The sequence below is a fragment of the Rhinolophus ferrumequinum genome, chromosome 11, assembly GCF_004115265.2.
Source record: "Rhinolophus ferrumequinum isolate MPI-CBG mRhiFer1 chromosome 11, mRhiFer1_v1.p, whole genome shotgun sequence".
In the NCBI taxonomy this organism is placed as follows: Eukaryota; Metazoa; Chordata; class Mammalia; order Chiroptera; family Rhinolophidae; genus Rhinolophus; species Rhinolophus ferrumequinum.
This window is the reverse complement of record NC_046294.1, coordinates 64831237-64848637: the sequence shown is the minus strand read 5'-3', so window position 1 is coordinate 64848637 and position 17401 is coordinate 64831237. Positions and strand designations below refer to the sequence as shown.

Here is a 17401-nt window from a genome sequence, read left to right as displayed (position 1 = left end):
AGTCAGTATTTCTCAGGTCCCCTCACAATGACCAGGCAGGCAATGTGGGTGATTGGATACTGACATCTTTCTGAAGCTCGCTTAATTAAGCCTCACCTATCCAAGAGGCTGCTTTCTAGTGATTCTTGCTCCACCCACCCATCCACTCATTCCTGACTTGCTCACCGATCATACATTCGTATGGGGACGAATCTTATGTTGTCTTGGTATGACTTTCCTCTAGTTTTTCATCAATTACAGTTTGCCATTTCTAGTTAGATTCCCAACAATTGAAGAACAAAACCTATAGTTTTCTTTTAATATTAATTTAATATGTAACAACTATTAGGCAGTATTTCACTTACCGTGGCTGGATACTGTTTTTACTAAAGTGTAAACAGAACAGTGGCTAGGAGAATTCAGAACTACCTAATGGGGACTAATACTTTCCCAGTGAATTCTCCATCAAAACACAAGCTCAATGAGGGCAGGAACGGTCTTATTCATGGTTTTATGTCCACAGACTAGAAACAGAGCCTTGAACATAAATAAATACGAGGTACTTCAGTAACTGTGTTGACTAAAAAAAATGATTCATTCAGCGAGTTAATACTCATAAAGTGCTACAGTGGTATACTTCATTGTCATTATTTTCAATAGGACTCCAATGCCAAAAGGAATAATTGCTTGCATTTGAAAAGGTTTTCCAATACATCGCCCTCAGCTGATATTCACAAGGCTTTGGTAATAGCAGGTAAGTGCCACTTGTTTTTCCCATTTTATACATGAAGAAATAAAGGCCTCTTGCGTTAAAGCACTTGACCTAAGTGACAATATTTACTGGCAAAGCCAAGGGAAGAATCTGGTTTCCTTATTCAACATGGCTCCTGACTTTCTGACATGCTAAAACATGTAAAATGAGAAATTTTGTTTAGGCTAGTATTTTTTTGCAAGCGGGGCTTGAAGAATAGGAAAGAACTGAATGAAGAAAAAATCAGCAAGATTAAATTCAGTCTTAACAATGGGTCTTTATTAATTTGTCTGAAGGTCTTCAAAAATTCACTCATATTGAGACTATTAAAACTAATTCCTGATAAATCTTAGACATAGCATCAAGGAAAGGAAGAGAGAGCACATACTATAAAATTCCATTATATGAAGTTCAAAAACAGGCAAGACTAATCCATGATGAAAGGTTAGAACTAGGGGGTCATCTTTCTGGAGGTTACTGACTAGGAGGGCACACAAAGGGCCCGCTGGAGTGGGGAAATGTTCTCTGTTTTGATCTGTGTGGTTACACAGGTGTATAAATATGCAAATTCCTCAAATGGTATATTAGATTTGTGTACTTCATTCTAAATTATACCTAAATAAAAAAGAAAAAACCGCATTTTTCAGATTGTTTTGAGGATTCATCGTCTCATTTGCTAGAGGATTATAGGAAAATATACATACATTTGTTATTTTCACTTCCTAAGATGGGATAGAGTAACTGTTTTCTCATTTATATACTTAAAAAAGTTACTTGGAAATAATTTCAGACTTAGAATTCCCATATGCTCTTTCCCTAGTGTGGGCACAGAGTCCCAGAGAGCAGTTTCCAGGCTCTCAACCTCACGTGGAAAGGTGAGGCTCGGGTAGTAGATGGCAATCAGCTGTGACTAGTTGGCCATCAGCTGTAACCAGTTACCGCTGGCCACTGATATAACTGCCGTGGCTGAGCTAGCAATGGCGGATTGCAGTTGGCAAGTGAGGTTGGGTGGCAGAAAAGCGGACGGCAGGTTGCGGATCGTGTGGCTCCTGCTTCCTGTTTCTCTAGCCCAGCCGCCAGCAAGAATATAGTGGTATGACTCCCTGATCTATGGCTCCATCGGTGTTCCTTTTTGGCCTCACCATATCCTGCGTTTTTATGTGGGGAGTGGGAGCTGAGACCCCGCATGACACCCCGCATGACAGCCAGCATCTCTAAATGTTAACTAACATCTTACGTAACCACAGTACAATAATCATACCAGGAAATCAACTGGCACAATACTTTTAACTCGTCTACAGAGAAAGTTAAAAGTTCAAATTTCATCAATTATCCCACTAATGTCCATTTTCTGCACTAGGACCCAATCCAAGGGCAATATATTGCATTTGATTGTCGTGGTACTATGCAGGTACCAAGATGAGATTAAACCCACAAAGATTTTATTCGGGGAAATGCTTGTGTGAGAAAAATGGGGAGTTAGTAAAAGCTGGGAACAATGCAGACTTTCATGCAAATCTGACAGAGTGAAGGAGGGAGAAAAATTGGGTAGATGCCTCTTAAGACTGCCATGCAGTCTAAGGAAGGTTCTGCAAGACCTCTGGGAAGTCCTCAAGCCAAAGTCCCTTGTTTCTCAGGAGCAGGCCTACTATGTTATTGGCTAGGCTCTGTCCCTGGCTAGGAGCAGCCCACGGGGAAGCATCCATCCATATGAACTTCAGAACGCAGGTGCCGAAAGTCTGTGAATTACATTCTCCTGGCTGCAGAGGTTGTCATGTCTCCTTCAACTCCTCTAATCTGGGACAGTTCCTCAGCCTGTCTTTCTTTTCAAGATCGTGACATTTTTCAAAAATACTGGCCAGTTATTTTGTAAAATGTCCCTCGATTTTGGATTTGTTCAATCTTTTTCTTGTGGTTAAAATGAGATTATGTATGTGTGGCGAGAACACCACAGAAGTGATAACACACCCTTCTCAGGGCATCACATGGGAGGTAAATGTGGATAACCTGTCTCACGACTAGTGAGGGGAATTTTGAGCAGGTGGTTAAGGCAGTATCTACTGGGTTTCTCCACTGTAGTTACTACTTTTCCTTTGTAATATCTGATGAAGAGACAGTTGAGGCTATATAAATCCGAAGCTCATCAAACTTTTGCCCACTCTGTTTAGCATCCACTGATGAATGTTGTCTGAAACAATTACTGTGGCAACTATCCAAAAGTATTTTCTATTTCCACTATTCCTTCTACATTTATCAATTGGAATTCTACTGCAAGGAAGGAATTCCCCTGCTTCCTCACTTATTTATACTAATATAGATTTTTAAATTCTATGTATTATTACTATCCAATAAAAGAAAGACTATGTATCTTGCAAAATTTTGTTCTGATTAAATGACACCCGGCATATTGTAATCAAAAATTAATACTAGATTTAGAAGATTGGGTTCAAGACCCAACATTGCCACTTATAGCACAAGACACTGGTCAAGTCACTTGGGTCTTTTCTTAAACTACACACTGGGAGTAATAATACCTTACCCCACACGATCTGATGATTCTGTCCCTTACTGAAATTGAAACTGCCAAATGCTTTCTATATAAAGACTCAAACGTTCCCCATTGTTTTAAAATCTCAGTTTGGGGCAGGACTTAATGCCCAAAACATTAAAGGTGACAGACACCAAAAAAGAGCAATGTCTCCGCATGAAACCATTCCACGTGGTGCTTTTAAACGGCGACCAGGTTTCACGCCGCGTCCGCGAGTGACCTGGGGGGGGAAGATGGGCAGGACGCACCGATTCGAGTTTTCAGCAGCACCAGGAACAGCGGAGGCCCTGCCGGGAGCCCCGGCCTTGGAAGCTCAGGGTCCCCGCGCGACCCGTCCCCGGACAAGCGCGCAAAGCCACACGCGTAAAGTCCCCGGGGAGACTCTCACGTGGAGCGGGGGTTCCGGGTCGGGGTCCGGCCGTGCCCACTGCCCCGGAGCTCTTTAAAGCCGAGCCAGGGCCCGTCGCCCGCCGAGGCCTGGGAACCGCGGGCCGTGCTGTATCCGCGGCGCCGCGACTTTCCGACGTCCCCTTCCTTCCCCGCACACTCCCAGCTCCCGGGCGTCAGGAGGTCGTGAGAACCGTCACTCACCTGAGAACTGGGAGCCGGGAGCCAGGAACCGCCGCTCAGACAGGGAAGGCCCCGGCGGCCGCCGCCGATGAGCTTCCCAACAGCCGTTCGTGCGCCTGCGGGGCAGCCATCGCCCAGCCGCCGTCACTTCCGTCATTCAAACCGCCCGCCAATGGCGGGGCCACACCGCGGGAATCCGCCGGGTCCCGCCTCCCCCGAGGCCAGCGGGACGACCGCGCCGGCAAAGCCCGCGCCTCGCGCACGGGCACGCGCACGGGCACGCGCACGGGCACGCGCACGGGCACGCGCCAGCCCCTAAGTACGTACAGCCCCATTATTTCTCGTACAGCGGCTTTGAAGTTTTACTTCCTCTCTCTCAACATGCTCAATTCACAGGTCAGGAGACAGATCTCCAAATAGGGGAAGATATTTGTACAAAGCCAGGAGGGCGGCTGTAGTCTTAAGGTACAAATCATGAAGATGCCTTGGGATTTGCATCCTTTTGTGTATTGAGTACACGACTCTTTTGGTACGATTATGCGACAGTTAGTTTCTGCTTGCTTTCATTAAAGGCTTCCAACTCGTCCAACAGTAAACCGTGTCACGATCCGCTGTGCCTCCAGAGGTCTGACACACCTAGAACATGTCAAGGATTTGTCTGCTGTAAATAACCTGTAATCAGAGAGGGCATGAGTACAGGTTTATATTTATTGAGCATCTATTACGTGCGAAGTACAGTCGGCTAGGTGCAGGGGAGACGAGGGTAAATGGATTGGGGCCCTTATCCTGGCTTTTGTAGTCTAGTTAAACATACCAGGAATCAGGATTAGAAAATGGGGTGGGAGGGGTGGAGAGGGAAGTTACTGACATGATCATTTCTGTCTTGGTTTTAAAGCAGAGGTCACAGGGAATTAAGACTGAAGAATGAAGGCAGGGAAATCAATTAGGATACAACTGCAGGAAGTGAAAGATGATCACACTGAGAATGGAGAGAAGTGGGTAGGTGTGGGGACAGAGCCGGGAGTGCAGTTTCCAGGCTCTCGCCCACACGTGGAAAGGTGCTCACTCAGGTAGTAAATTGCCATCAACTGTGATTGGATGGCCATCAGCTGTGGCTAGTTAGCTGATCGTCAGCTGTAACCAGTGAGCCATTGGCCACTAATATAACAGCCGTGGCTACACTAGCAGAAAATGGGGGCTAGCAAGAAGATGGTGGCTGAGCTAGCAAGAGCGGATTGCGGTTAGCATGGCAGATTGCAGCTAGCAAGTGAGGTTGGTTGGCAGAGAGAAGTGGACGGAAGGTTGCGGATAGTGTGGCTCTTGCTTCCTGTGTCTCCAACCCAGCCGCCAGCGAGAATATAGTGGTATGATTCCCCTATCTATGGCTCCATGGGTGTTCCTTTTTGGCTTCACCGTGTCCTGAGTTCTTATGTGGGGAGTGGGACAAGAGACCCCGCATGACACCCTGCGTGACAGTAGGTTTAAGAGGCAAATAGGAGGCCAAACATCAGGAATTGGTAGTTACCTAGTTATATAAGGCAAAGGAGAGGGAGAAATCAACTGTGATGCCTGAGTTCCATATTTGGCAACTGAGTGGATTGGGGACAACATCCTCCTGGAACACAGGAAGAGCAGGTTTGAAGGGGTCATGAGTTAAGCTTTGAATAATTGACTTTGTGCTGTTTGTAGGATTCCGAGACTAAGGAATGAATTGCAGAAGTACTTAGGAAGCAAGATAGCACTGCAACAAACAATTGCATGTGAAGTTGAGAGAAAGGGAAGAGTTGAATTAAGCTCACAGGCTACTAGCTTGGGGAGCAATGTTGATGATGGTGCCACCAACCAAGAAAGAAATCAGAAGTGGGAGTCAGTGAAGTAGGCAAGGTGATGAGCTCAGTTTTGGACACGTTGAACTTCACATGCCTGTGTTGAGGAATACAATAGTAGCCCACAGAACTGGGCTAGCATATAGACTTCAGGTTCATTTCCATATGAATTGTAACCAAAGCTATAGAAGTAGATGAGATCGCCTAATATATGGTGATGGAAGAGAAGTGACTCTAGATGGTGAACACACAATGTGAGATATAGTTAATATATTACAGAATTGTGCACCTGACATCTACGTAACTTTACTAACAATTGTCATCCCAATAAACTTTAATTAAAAAAAAAAAGAAGTAGATGGGATCACTTAGGGAGAATTTGCAGAATGAGAAGAGTGATGAGCTTAGGACCAACTCTGAGGAACACCAAAACTGAAAGGAGTTGGAGAAAGGAACTGTCAAGTACATGGAGAAATAGTGTGACCCCCACCTCAGTTTTACAAAGGAAGCTGAGTTACAGAGAGATTCAGTGACTTGGCCAAGTGAGGGGGAACCAGGTCTAGAATTCATGTCCCTATCCCAAATACTAGGATTCTTTATCCCTGTCTCCCTCCTCACTTCCTGTAACATTTCTTTGGATGGGTAACTGTTCATTCTAAATATGTACTTCAACATCCTCAACACGGACTCCGAAATACACTCCCACACCCAACAAAAGATATGCCCACTATTTCATGCCTTGGGCTACGTCTAGTGGTCCAAAAGCTCCCGGCGTATTCCTCATCATGGCACTTATCTGTCCTTATTGAAATGAGTTATTTATGGGTCTGGTTTTCTATTGATTAGACCCTGAATTCCTTAAGAACCGGGAGTGCTTTTTGTTCAGTTGCCCATCACATAGAGCTTCTCAAATGTTTGTGGAAAGAAGTAATTATATGTTCTACTTCCCCAATGTGGGGACAGAGCCAGCAGAACAGTTTCCAGGCTCTCGACCTCACGTGGAAAGGTGCTGGCTTGGTTATTAGATGGCCATCAGCTATTACCGATTAGCCATTAGCCACTAATCTAACTGGCTACTGATGTTATAAATGTGGCTATGCTGGGAAGGGAGTTGGTTGGTTGGCGAAGAAGCGGACGGCATATTGCGGATTGGGTGGCTCCTGCTTCCTATGTCTCCAACCCAGCCGCCAGTGAGACTATAGTGGTATGACTCCCCTATCTATGGCTCCGTGGGTGTTCCTTTTTGGCCTCACCATGTCCTGCGTTCTGGTGTGGGGAGCGGGACCAGAGACCCTGCCTGACACCCAACTTACATCCTGGGAAGAAATTCTACAATTGGAGATTTGTTCTATTTTTTTTTTAATTTTATTGGGGAATATTGGGGAACAGTGTGTTTCTCCAGGGCCCACCAGCTCTAAGTCGTCCTTCAATCTTAGTTGTGGAGGGCGCAGCTCAGCTCCAAGTCCAGTCCCGTTTTCAATCTTTAGTTGTAGGGGGCGCAGCCCACCATCCCATGTGGGAATTGAACCGGCAATTGTTGTTGAGAGCTTGTGCTATAACCAACTGAGCCATCCGGCTGCTCCTCCAGAAGCTCAGCGGCAGCTTGTTGTCTCCAATCTAGTTGTGGAGGGCGCAGCTCACCGGCCCATGTGGGAATCGAACCAGCAATCCTGTTGTTCAGAGCTTGTGCTCTAACCAACTGAGCCATCTGGCCACCCCGGCTTGTTCTATTTTTAACAGAAGGCAGTGAGGAATCAAAGAAGGCCCGGTAGGGTCAGAGTGTCTGGTTTAGCATCACAACTCTTGAGACTTTCTAGCTGTAGGAAACTAAGCCAAAGCCTTACTTTCTGTTTCGGTTCTTTATTGTTGCCAACCAAACCACCCTGGAATGTCCAAAATGGCTCACTCATTACAGCTGGCCGTTGATGCTGGCTGTCAGCTGAAAGCTCAGCTGGACTGTTGCATGGAGTGCCTTCATGTGGCCTCTCCATGTGAGTTGGACTGCTCAACAGCTGAGTTTCAAGAGGGAGTGTCCTAAAAGTCAGCATTCCCAGAGAAAGAAAATGGAAGCTGCAAGTCTTTTTAAAGGCCAGGCAGAAAAGTAGATACAGTAAGTTCTGCCACATTTTATTGATTAAGTATCCTAAGGGCCAGTGCAGATTCAACTGAAGGAGAAATGAACACCATCTCTCTATGGAGAGAGTGACACAGAATTTGTGGCCATCTTTATCCACCACTGTTTTCCTCGGTAATACCGTGTTTCCCTGAAAATAAGACCGGGTCTTATATTAATTTTTGCTCCAAAAGATGCATTAGGGCTTATGTTCAGGAGATGTCGTCCTAAAAAATCATGCTAGGGCTTATTTTCTGGTTAGGTCTTATTTTCGGGGAAACACGGTACTTGACCTGCCCTTTTTACATAGTGGTTGTGAGACTCAAAAGGCATGAATCCTATGAGAGCACTGTAAACTCTAAAGAGATATACACATGTTAGGTAGTTTAACGGCTATTTTATTTTTTCTGTCCAACACCTTTCTGCCCTCTTCTGGTACAGATGCAGGCCTCCAGGCCACAGGGGTAGGCTTGTGACTCAGACGGGGAAAATCATAGTTCTCTATCTCTCTTGTCACTGGGATTGACCCAGGGATGGGTATGTAATCTGAACTGGGTCAGAGTCTTTCACATGAATTTTTCTTACCTGAGACAGCAGGGACAAATGTTTTCCTCTCTGGGCTCATGTCACGATATAAAGCTGGAACTTCCCCAGTGAGATTCCCCACCATGTGGACCCCCACAAGCTGGTATGGAAGAAAGAGTCTGACATTCAGCAAGGAACACACAGAGGGAATCCTGATGGTGTTCAAGTTCCTGGATCCAGACGTCCCTGATGTCAGCTCATTGTGTAACCTACAGATAGGAAGTCGTTAAATCCCCTCACCCCCTTTTACTTAAGCTGCTTCAAATGGGAGTTTCTCTTTTTTTGCACATTAAAAAAGGCTGCAGATTTATATTTAAATTCTCATAGACAAACAACATCTGGGCGTCTTGGGAAATAGTATAGAATAAAAGTTAAGATCTTGGACCTAGAGTCCAACTGCCTGGATTTAAATTTCTGGCTTAGCAACTCTGTGACTAGTTCCTGACCCTCCCCCAAAGTCGGTTTTCTCATCTTTAAAAGGGATGTAGTAAAAGTGAGGTTTAAAGCACTTAAGACAGTGCCTGGCACAAAGTGTGCAATAAATGTTATCTTTTTTGGCTTTGGTTTTAATACGATAATTTTAGACTATAGGAGGCAAAAAAAAAAATCCCTTTTAAATGTGTTCATTGGTGTTTTTGGTTTAATTTTTCATCAGGTCCTTTTGTACTTTACAGACCTAGGAAGAAATATGCATGCTAAGCTTTTCCTATTGTTATCCCAGTAGGAATGAATGTTAATAACATTGAGGAAGAGGAAGCATTGTCCCTAGGAGGTAATGGCATTTGTGTGACTGGTTACCATGAAACGCTGCCTCATCTCAAAATGCAACTGAGGCCATTTAAGGATTGAGTTAGTTTAAGATGTTTCTTTGATGGTAACAGTTTCACTGTTCTGAGTTTACTTGAATCTTTATCCACATCCACTGTGAGAGACTGACATTAAAGCGGGGGGAGGGAGGCTCGATAATTCTGTATAAAATCCAGAAGAGATGAATCTCTGCAAGAACAGAAGTAATCAAACTTCCATCTGACCACCTGCAAACTGCCCTCTTTCTCTCTGGAATAAACACCACAAAAGCTTGAAAAGTGATAGTATCTCGATAGGATCATTTACAGCTGCTACCAGGAGAGAGATTAAGAGTGCCCAGCAGGAGAGAAAAGATGGGCTGGGAAAGGCTTTTAAAAGCTGTCAATATTTTTTTTTTAAGGTGTGTGGTACCTATGCAGGTGGGGAGGAACTGGGCCGTTTATTTAAGGAGAGAGAAATGAGAGGAAAGAGTGGGGAAATTAACTGATTTTGTTTCATCTTTTAAATCTTTTCAACGCATTGCTAATATGATACTTATTAATATTGTTAATATTAATTAAGCCATAGGTGACTGTGAGTTATACACTTAAAAAGACAGGGACACCTGAATGAAAAGGGGAGAAAAGGGAGATTATTTACAACCCAGAAAAGTACATCGCAGTTGAAGAGGATTGGGAGGTGTGGGGAAGTGTTTTGGAGCTACAGTCAGAAAATGTGGCTTTGAACATCTGCTTTATCAACAGTTAATCTCTCTGAGGCTCAGTCCCTATCTATAAAATGGGGATAAAAATACCCCAAATTTATCAGGCATGCTATGTGCCAGGGATGTGAATACCCGTCCTGTCTTATAGAGTAGCTGTAAAGACCGAACAGAAAAGTTGTAAATATCCTACATAAAAGTATATGAATAACTAGAAAAGATCATACCACAATTTGGCCACCAGTGCAGACTCAGGGAAGGTAATTTCTGTACTGCAGTTTTTTTGTGACTGCCATTTGACCTGCTGTAACGGATCCAGCTTTATACAACATGAATTAGCCCTATTTGGTCAGAGTTCTCTTCATCCAAAATTGTTTCCATTTACTGTGGACATAACAAGAATTTACACCCTTGCTACCCAAAGTGTGGTCAAGGACCAGAAGCATCTGGGAGCTTGTTAGAAATGCAGACTCGCAGGCCCCACCCCAGGTCTGCTGAACCAGAATGTACATTGGAACTAGACCTGCCGGCAGTTCGTACACACATTCAAGTTTGAGAAGAAGCACTGCTCTACACAAAACCCCACGTGAGGTACATTTAGGACAAGGTAATAGAATAGGAAAGGCTAAGTGTGTGGGTCATAATATAAATAAGTAACAGGTAGACCACGCCACCATCAAAAATGAGATAGTGCTTCCTTTTACTAATGTAGAACTTGGCCACTGGCGTTGTAGGTATGAGGTGTGGTAGAAAGAGTACACTGGATTTGCAGTTCTTATCCTAACTCTGCCACTTAGTTAGAAAATCAGTCACTCTGGTGCTCAATTTTCTCACCTATAAAATGGGGAAAATACAATGTAATTTACATGAAGCATTGAGCACAGAGCTGAGAACCCATCGTTCCTTTCTACTCCTTTGATGGAGTGCGTCCAGGAGGGTAATAATATAATGGGTGTGATCTTTGTCACGTATCGTATTTCCCTTCACAGGAGCTCTCACCCAGAAACCTGGGAGGTGTGTATGTACTGGGCCTCTTACTAAGATGGTATTATCCATTTATAGGCATTTTGGCTGCATTAGATTCATTCATTGAATATTCATTGAGCATCTACTAAGTACCAGGTACTTTGGTTGAGAATACAGTGGTTGACCAGATATTGAGACTACAAATATGCACGCGATAGACATGATCCTGCCCTCAAAAAGTCAGTGCAGAATTGTGAACGGGCTCTTTCAAGACAGTGCTAAGTGCAATAACAGTCTGTTCATTCCTTACATACCTGTATACCTAGCCAGGGCCTTTTTTAAGCCTAAAATGGGGTTCCCACATAACTGATGAACTGATGGCTAGGATGAGCAGAAAGAAGGGGACAGTGACTATTGAGGGCACAATTGATGGGTCAGCTACACCAGAGATCCAGCACATATGGTAAATATTCTACGGTTTCCAGAAAGGAGAAATTTCTGCTATAATTCTTTGGCACCAGGAAGAAGACAGGTGAGGATCTAAGATAGTCTAGCAAGTTCAAAGGGAGCAATGTCTCATGCATATGGTATTATTGTGTGTTGACGGTGTAAAATATTAAAATATTTATTTAAATGACTGTAGTTTAGTGAAACAGGCATATTGAAAGGAATTCTGCTCTTCTAAAACACTGCCAAGCACGGCTGACAGAATAAATTTATGCTGTCAATGTCTGTATGTTTGGGCTTGTTTTTTGATTCAGCATTCCGAACAGTGGTGACATGAGACGAATCTTGCAGCCAGCCAGACATTCCGTTATAAGCATTCCTGCCCTGCTTAAAACCTACCGTGGTTCTCTTTTGCATAGTACATCAACTCCAAATGTCTCTTAATATCTTTCCAAATGCTCCATAATACGGCTCTAAAAAGAGCAGAGTTCAGGGTGTGAGTTTATCACTAATAGCTTTGAGCCTTACTTTCTTTCTTTATGACATACAAATAATAATATCCACCATGCCAAACTCACAGGACTGTGTGGCAGTCAAACAACTGGATGCATCTGAAAGCGCTTTGTAAACTACCAAGTACTATGCAAATATTACTATTATTATTCTGGTGCTCTGAGCCATCCCCCCTTCTTTCATGACACCCCTTCTGCTGCCCTTCAGCTGGGCTACATCATGCTGGGATCGTTCACTTCTCTGAGTTGGTGTCATTCCCCAGCGAGATGGGGGAAGACCCTAGGCCCTGAGGCCAGACTGCCTGTCGTCTGGATGATAGCTGGTGCTTTCTTATACGGAGATTAAGAATCTCTTATACGGAGATTCTCTTGTCCTGGAGATTAAATGAGTTACTGGTATGACGCACTTAGAATGGGGCCTGGCGTGCAGGAAGTGTGATATGTGTTTGCTGCGGCTGTCACTTCTGGTGCCATTGTGGCTAGTGCTCCTCATAGCCTACCATGTCTTTCAGTTCTAGTTCATGTCTTATTTCCTCTGAAGTCTCCTCCTTCCGTTTTCTCCTACCTAGGTAATGTTACACATAGAGCCTGTGTCACACAGCTTATTATTTGTTTATTAGAGTCTTCTCTCAAGGTGCTCGTGGCTGGTGGGAAGGATGATCTTTTCCCCATCTGTGGCCAGATGACCAAGCAGACAATTACAATGGGAGGTTCTGTAGACTGAATGTCTATGTCCCTCACCCCAAATTCATATGTGAAATCCTAACCGCCAATCTGATAGTGCGTGGAGGTGGAGCTTTTGGGTCATGAGGGTAGAGCCCTCATGAATGGTTTTAGTGCTCCTATAAAGGAAGCTGCACAGAGCTCCCCACTCTTCTACCAGGTGACGACACAGCGGAAGGACAGCCATCTTTGCACCAGGAAGCAGGTGCTCACAAGACACTGAATCTGCTTTTGACTTGGTCTTGGACTTCCCAGCCTCCAGAACTGTGAGAAATAGATGTTTGTTGTTTATAAGCCAGCCAGTCTATGGTGTTCAACACATGAATTCTTAAGGGGGTGGGGAGCACAATTCAACCCATAACACTTCCTCTTGAAGTTAGTGCAAGGACTATGAAGTACAGGAAATGACTCTTGTTCCCATGCTTACAGCTCAGGACTTCACAGCATAAAATCACAATATCATCGATGTGGAAAGTGTGTGAGATTCCTCGCTCCTTACTAGTGTGGGCTCAATGTTGTGTGTCTCCCAGGGTGGCTTTCCACTTCCTAGCATGCTGCTGTGTTGCTTGCTTATAACGGGAGCTTCTGGTTCGGAAGGATGATTTCTTAGAGTGTCAAGCTTGATAAGTAGTAGGATACAAATGCCCTTCTCTTTATTTTCGCACATCTATTATACAACATACTCATTTTTCAAGGCCAAGGTAATCTTCAGCATTCATAATATCTCCCATTTTATTGAGCCCTTAAGTTGCCTGGTGTTACATGGCTCAAGTGACAGAGCTTAGTTTTTACCCAGGTTTTCTTACACTAAAGTCCATACTCTTCCCATTCACTCCCTGTTTTCTATTCCACTCCAATCACTCAATAAAGATTTACTGAGTGCTTGTGGGAATAATGCTCTGTGCTTTCTGTGTTTCTCTTCAAGCCAGCTGTGATCAGACTGTATCATGAACTATCTCTGTTCAACATCCGTGGCACCTTCTACTTAGTTTTGTAATTATTTTATAACTATGCCACACCCTCTAGTAGACTGTAAACATCTTGAAGGAAACTGCCCTGTCTAATTTATCTTGCACTTCTATAGGTCTGGGTAGAGGACAGCATTTGAACCACATAGTCCTCAATAAACATCTGATGAACAAGCGAAAGAATATATGGACCCACAGTTACTAGACATTAGATAGCTTTCAGGTCTGTGTTCTGATTATTATAATATGACCTAGCTTTGAAAATACCTCTGGGCTTTAATTCAAAAAAAGCCTTGTCATATTTCTGTGAGTTAAGTCTCTTATTTCCAGTTCATTGGCACTCAATCCGTGGTCTTTTGACCCAAAATATAAGGTTCTTTATGCCAGCACAAATGCATACTAATGCATATATTAAAGAGAATCACCTTTTAGGCTAGGTAGTTTTGCATTCCTTTCCTTCAAGACCTAATTTCCAGTCTTATTACATCAACTACTGTTCTGTGGTATTACTCCTAGATAGATAATTGCAATTTTTGAGGGAGCAGAAGAAGCATTTTGGGGGACTCTTGCCTTCTGCTCGTCACCCTTGGAATATCCAGGGGCCCCTTTAAGCTTGCTTTTATGGCTAACATTCCATGGACTTTTCCTGATCCTCATCCTGCTGAGTCCCAGGCTGTCTGAATTCAAGCTCAAGGATTCACAGGCAGACTACTTCTAGGCAGAGGCACAGGTTTGCATTTTAAGAAAGCCTTTCAAAGCCTCAGCACAAGGTAATGAGTGAGCCCTGCGCCAGTTTTAGGCACTTTCCCACCTTTACATGGTAGTGGCAGGACCGGTAGTGGGAGGTGTGGCAAACACCTCAGATGCTACCCTTGATGGGCAGTTTCTATTTCAACTCTAATCGGAGGAAAAGTGGTGGCAATTATTATGTCTACCACTAGAGGGCAGCTTCGTCAAATTTTGGAATGTTTGCTGGCGGTTAAACTGTGGGAATTTTTTTTCTTGCTTTCAAAAATCCCCGTGCCTTAGGCAAGAGAAGACACCAGAGTCACCAGAAATAGGAAAAAGCAAAGTGAATGCCATTGCTATCGATAAGAGCAGGTTCTCCTCCTTATTTTTTTCTCTAAGTGTGTCTAGCCTACCCTAGGGAAGTAAACAGGTAACACATCCAGGCGGTAACACCCTAGTACTTAGTACCTGTTACATGCCAGGCACCGAGCCAGGCGTTTTACCTACATTATCGTCTTTGATCCCACAACAGCCTTCTGAAGCAAATTTTTTAAATCACTATTTCACAGGTGAAGAAACAGGCTTATTAACATTAAATACAGAGAGTGCCAAAAAAATGTATACACATATTAAGAAGGGAAAAAACTATTAAAATTGTAATACTCAATATATACCGACAACAAAAGATGCATACAAGTCGTGTTTGACTTCTGCAATTACAAGAGGTGCTCAAAGTGGTTACCATCAGCATCCAGGCACTTCTGATTATGGCGAACTACTGTTTGAGCAACGTTAACCAAAGTGTCCACGTGTATACATGTTTTTGGCACCCCCAGTATATTGCTCAAAAGCAAGAATCTAATTATCAGCAGTGGAAATTTGAACTGATGTATGTGAAGGAGGGGGTAGATGAGTCTTGAGAGGGTAAATAAGTCACCGTTCAAAGCCTGTAAGAGGGCTTCAGGGTGGGTCATTGTCTTATGTCAGCAGCTATAACTTGAGAAAACGTCTTTAAACAAATTATATGTAGTCATTGTAAAAAAAAAAAATTTTTTTGTTTTTTTATTGTGCATACATTACCACTTAGGTAGAGATTCTTCAGTATCAATTTTAATCATTGTGTTTTATCTTATTGTACTTAGATCCCTTAAATCACTTGTCCAGTTCCTATTGATAAACTTTTCATTTATGTCCAGTTTTTTATCATTATAAACAATTGTGTAGCAAATTCTTTGTATCTGCTTCTATCCAAGTCATGCTTTCTTTTGTTACTTGGGTCCCATCTTATCTCCCTTAGTTCCTTTGTCATCATTTCCTTTCTGCCATACTGTGTCTTTAGCAAACAGATATCAAATAATAGCTCCCACCTTAAAAAAAAAAAATCTTTCTTGATGTCACTCCACCTCCAGCTACCGCATATGTTCTGTTTCCCTAGACATCTAAAATTCTTGAAAAAGGCGTTTATACTTTCTATCCTCCTGCTGTCTCTTGAACCCACTCCCATCAGGTTTTCATCCGCAGCCCTCCACAAACAGTTCTCATGAAGGTCATCAGTGACCACCATGTTGTCAAACCCAATGGCTGGTCCTCTGTCTTTATCCTTCTTGTAGCCTTTGACATATTGACTATTCCTCTCTTTCTGGGAATTCTTCCCTTGCCTTTCATGAAAGCGTTTTCTTGGGTTTTCTCTTATCAGTCACTGCTTTTCACTGCCTGCAGTCCCCTTTGCTTATTTCTCCTTGTCCCCCTCACCCCCAGTTTTGGGGCATCCCAGTATTCAGATCTCAGACCTCTTCTCTTCTCCATCTCCATTCATTCCTTAGGAGATCTCACTGGTCTCAGGACTAAATACTATCCATAGGCCCAGACCTCTCTGAACTCCAGATTCCTAATCCTAGTGCCTACCTGACATCTTTACTTTGATGTCTAATCGACAATTCAAACTTGATAAGTTGAAAGTCCTTAATTTCTCTGACCTCATCTTACCCAACTTCTCTTTCTATAGGCTTCCCCATCTCCATACATATACTTCTCAGCCAAAATTCTCAGAGTCGTCCTTAACTCCTTTATTTCTCTTACAACTCACATCTGCTCTGTCAGGAGATCCTCATGGCTCCACCTTCAAAACATAGTATCTAGAAGTCAACCACTTTCAACCATCTTCACTGTCACCCTGTGCCATCGTATCTCATCTGGATTATTGTAATCATATCCTAAGTGGCTTTCCTGCTTATGCCTTTGCCCACTTCTAGCCTATTCACACAGAAGCCAGAGAGTCTTTACAAACTCATGTCATAGACCATCATTGCTCTGCTCCAAGCCCTCCAATTCTGCCTGTTTCATGAATGGTAAAACCCCAATGGCCTGACTGTGGCTGACAGGGCCCTGTGTGGTCTCACAGCACCACCCCCTCTGCTTCTACCAATTTGCACTTCCCTCACTCTGCTCCAGTCTCACTGGTCCCCCCTTTGTACCTGCCCTTCCCTCTGCTGGAATCATCTTTCCATCGGCATCCCTGTGCCCCGCCTCCCTACTGCCTTCAAGTCTCTGCTCAATGTCTCTTTACCAGCGAGGCCTCTCCTAATCACCCTGTTAGGAGCATCACATTCCGTTTTTTATCACCCTTATCCTACTTTAGTTTTCTCAACAATATCACCACCACCACCAACAATAACACACCCACGCATGCACGTACGCACAATTTAGCTCTTTGTCATTATCTCCCCTGACTATAATGCATACTCCTTGAAGGCAGCATTTTGCTTGTTTTGTTCTCAACTGTACCACTAGCTCCTAATCCAATGCCTGGCACATACAAAGGTCAGACAATTAAGTTTGCAAACTTGTTGCAACAATGTTGCTAACCTTTTTTGATATCAAAGGGATTATTCTTTAGGAATTTGTACCAACTAGACAAACAGTTAACCAAATTTACTGTTTCGAAGTGCTGAAAACACTGCGTGGAAAAGTTAGATGACCTGAACTTTTCACCAACAATTCATGGCTCTTGCATCACGACAATGCACCAGCTCACACCGCACTGTCTGTGAGGGAGTTTTTAGCCAGTAAACAAATAACTGTATTGGAAAACCCTCCCTACTCACCTGATCTGGACCCCAATGTCTTCTTTCTTTACCTGAAGATAAAGGGAATATTGAGAGGAAGACATTTTGATGA

General features: G+C 43.5%; 1 protein-coding gene across 1 annotated transcript in view; it reads right to left on the bottom strand.

Moving 5' to 3' along the window:
* CEP295 (centrosomal protein 295) overlaps positions 1-3992 on the bottom strand; it is a 50235-nt gene extending 46243 nt beyond the window's left edge. Inside the window, exon 1 of the mRNA XM_033121503.1 lies at positions 3870-3992. The gene's annotated coding sequence lies outside the window, so the exon portion shown is untranslated. The remainder of the gene's footprint in view (positions 1-3869) is intronic.
* Between the last annotated feature and the right edge of the window lie 13409 nt (positions 3993-17401).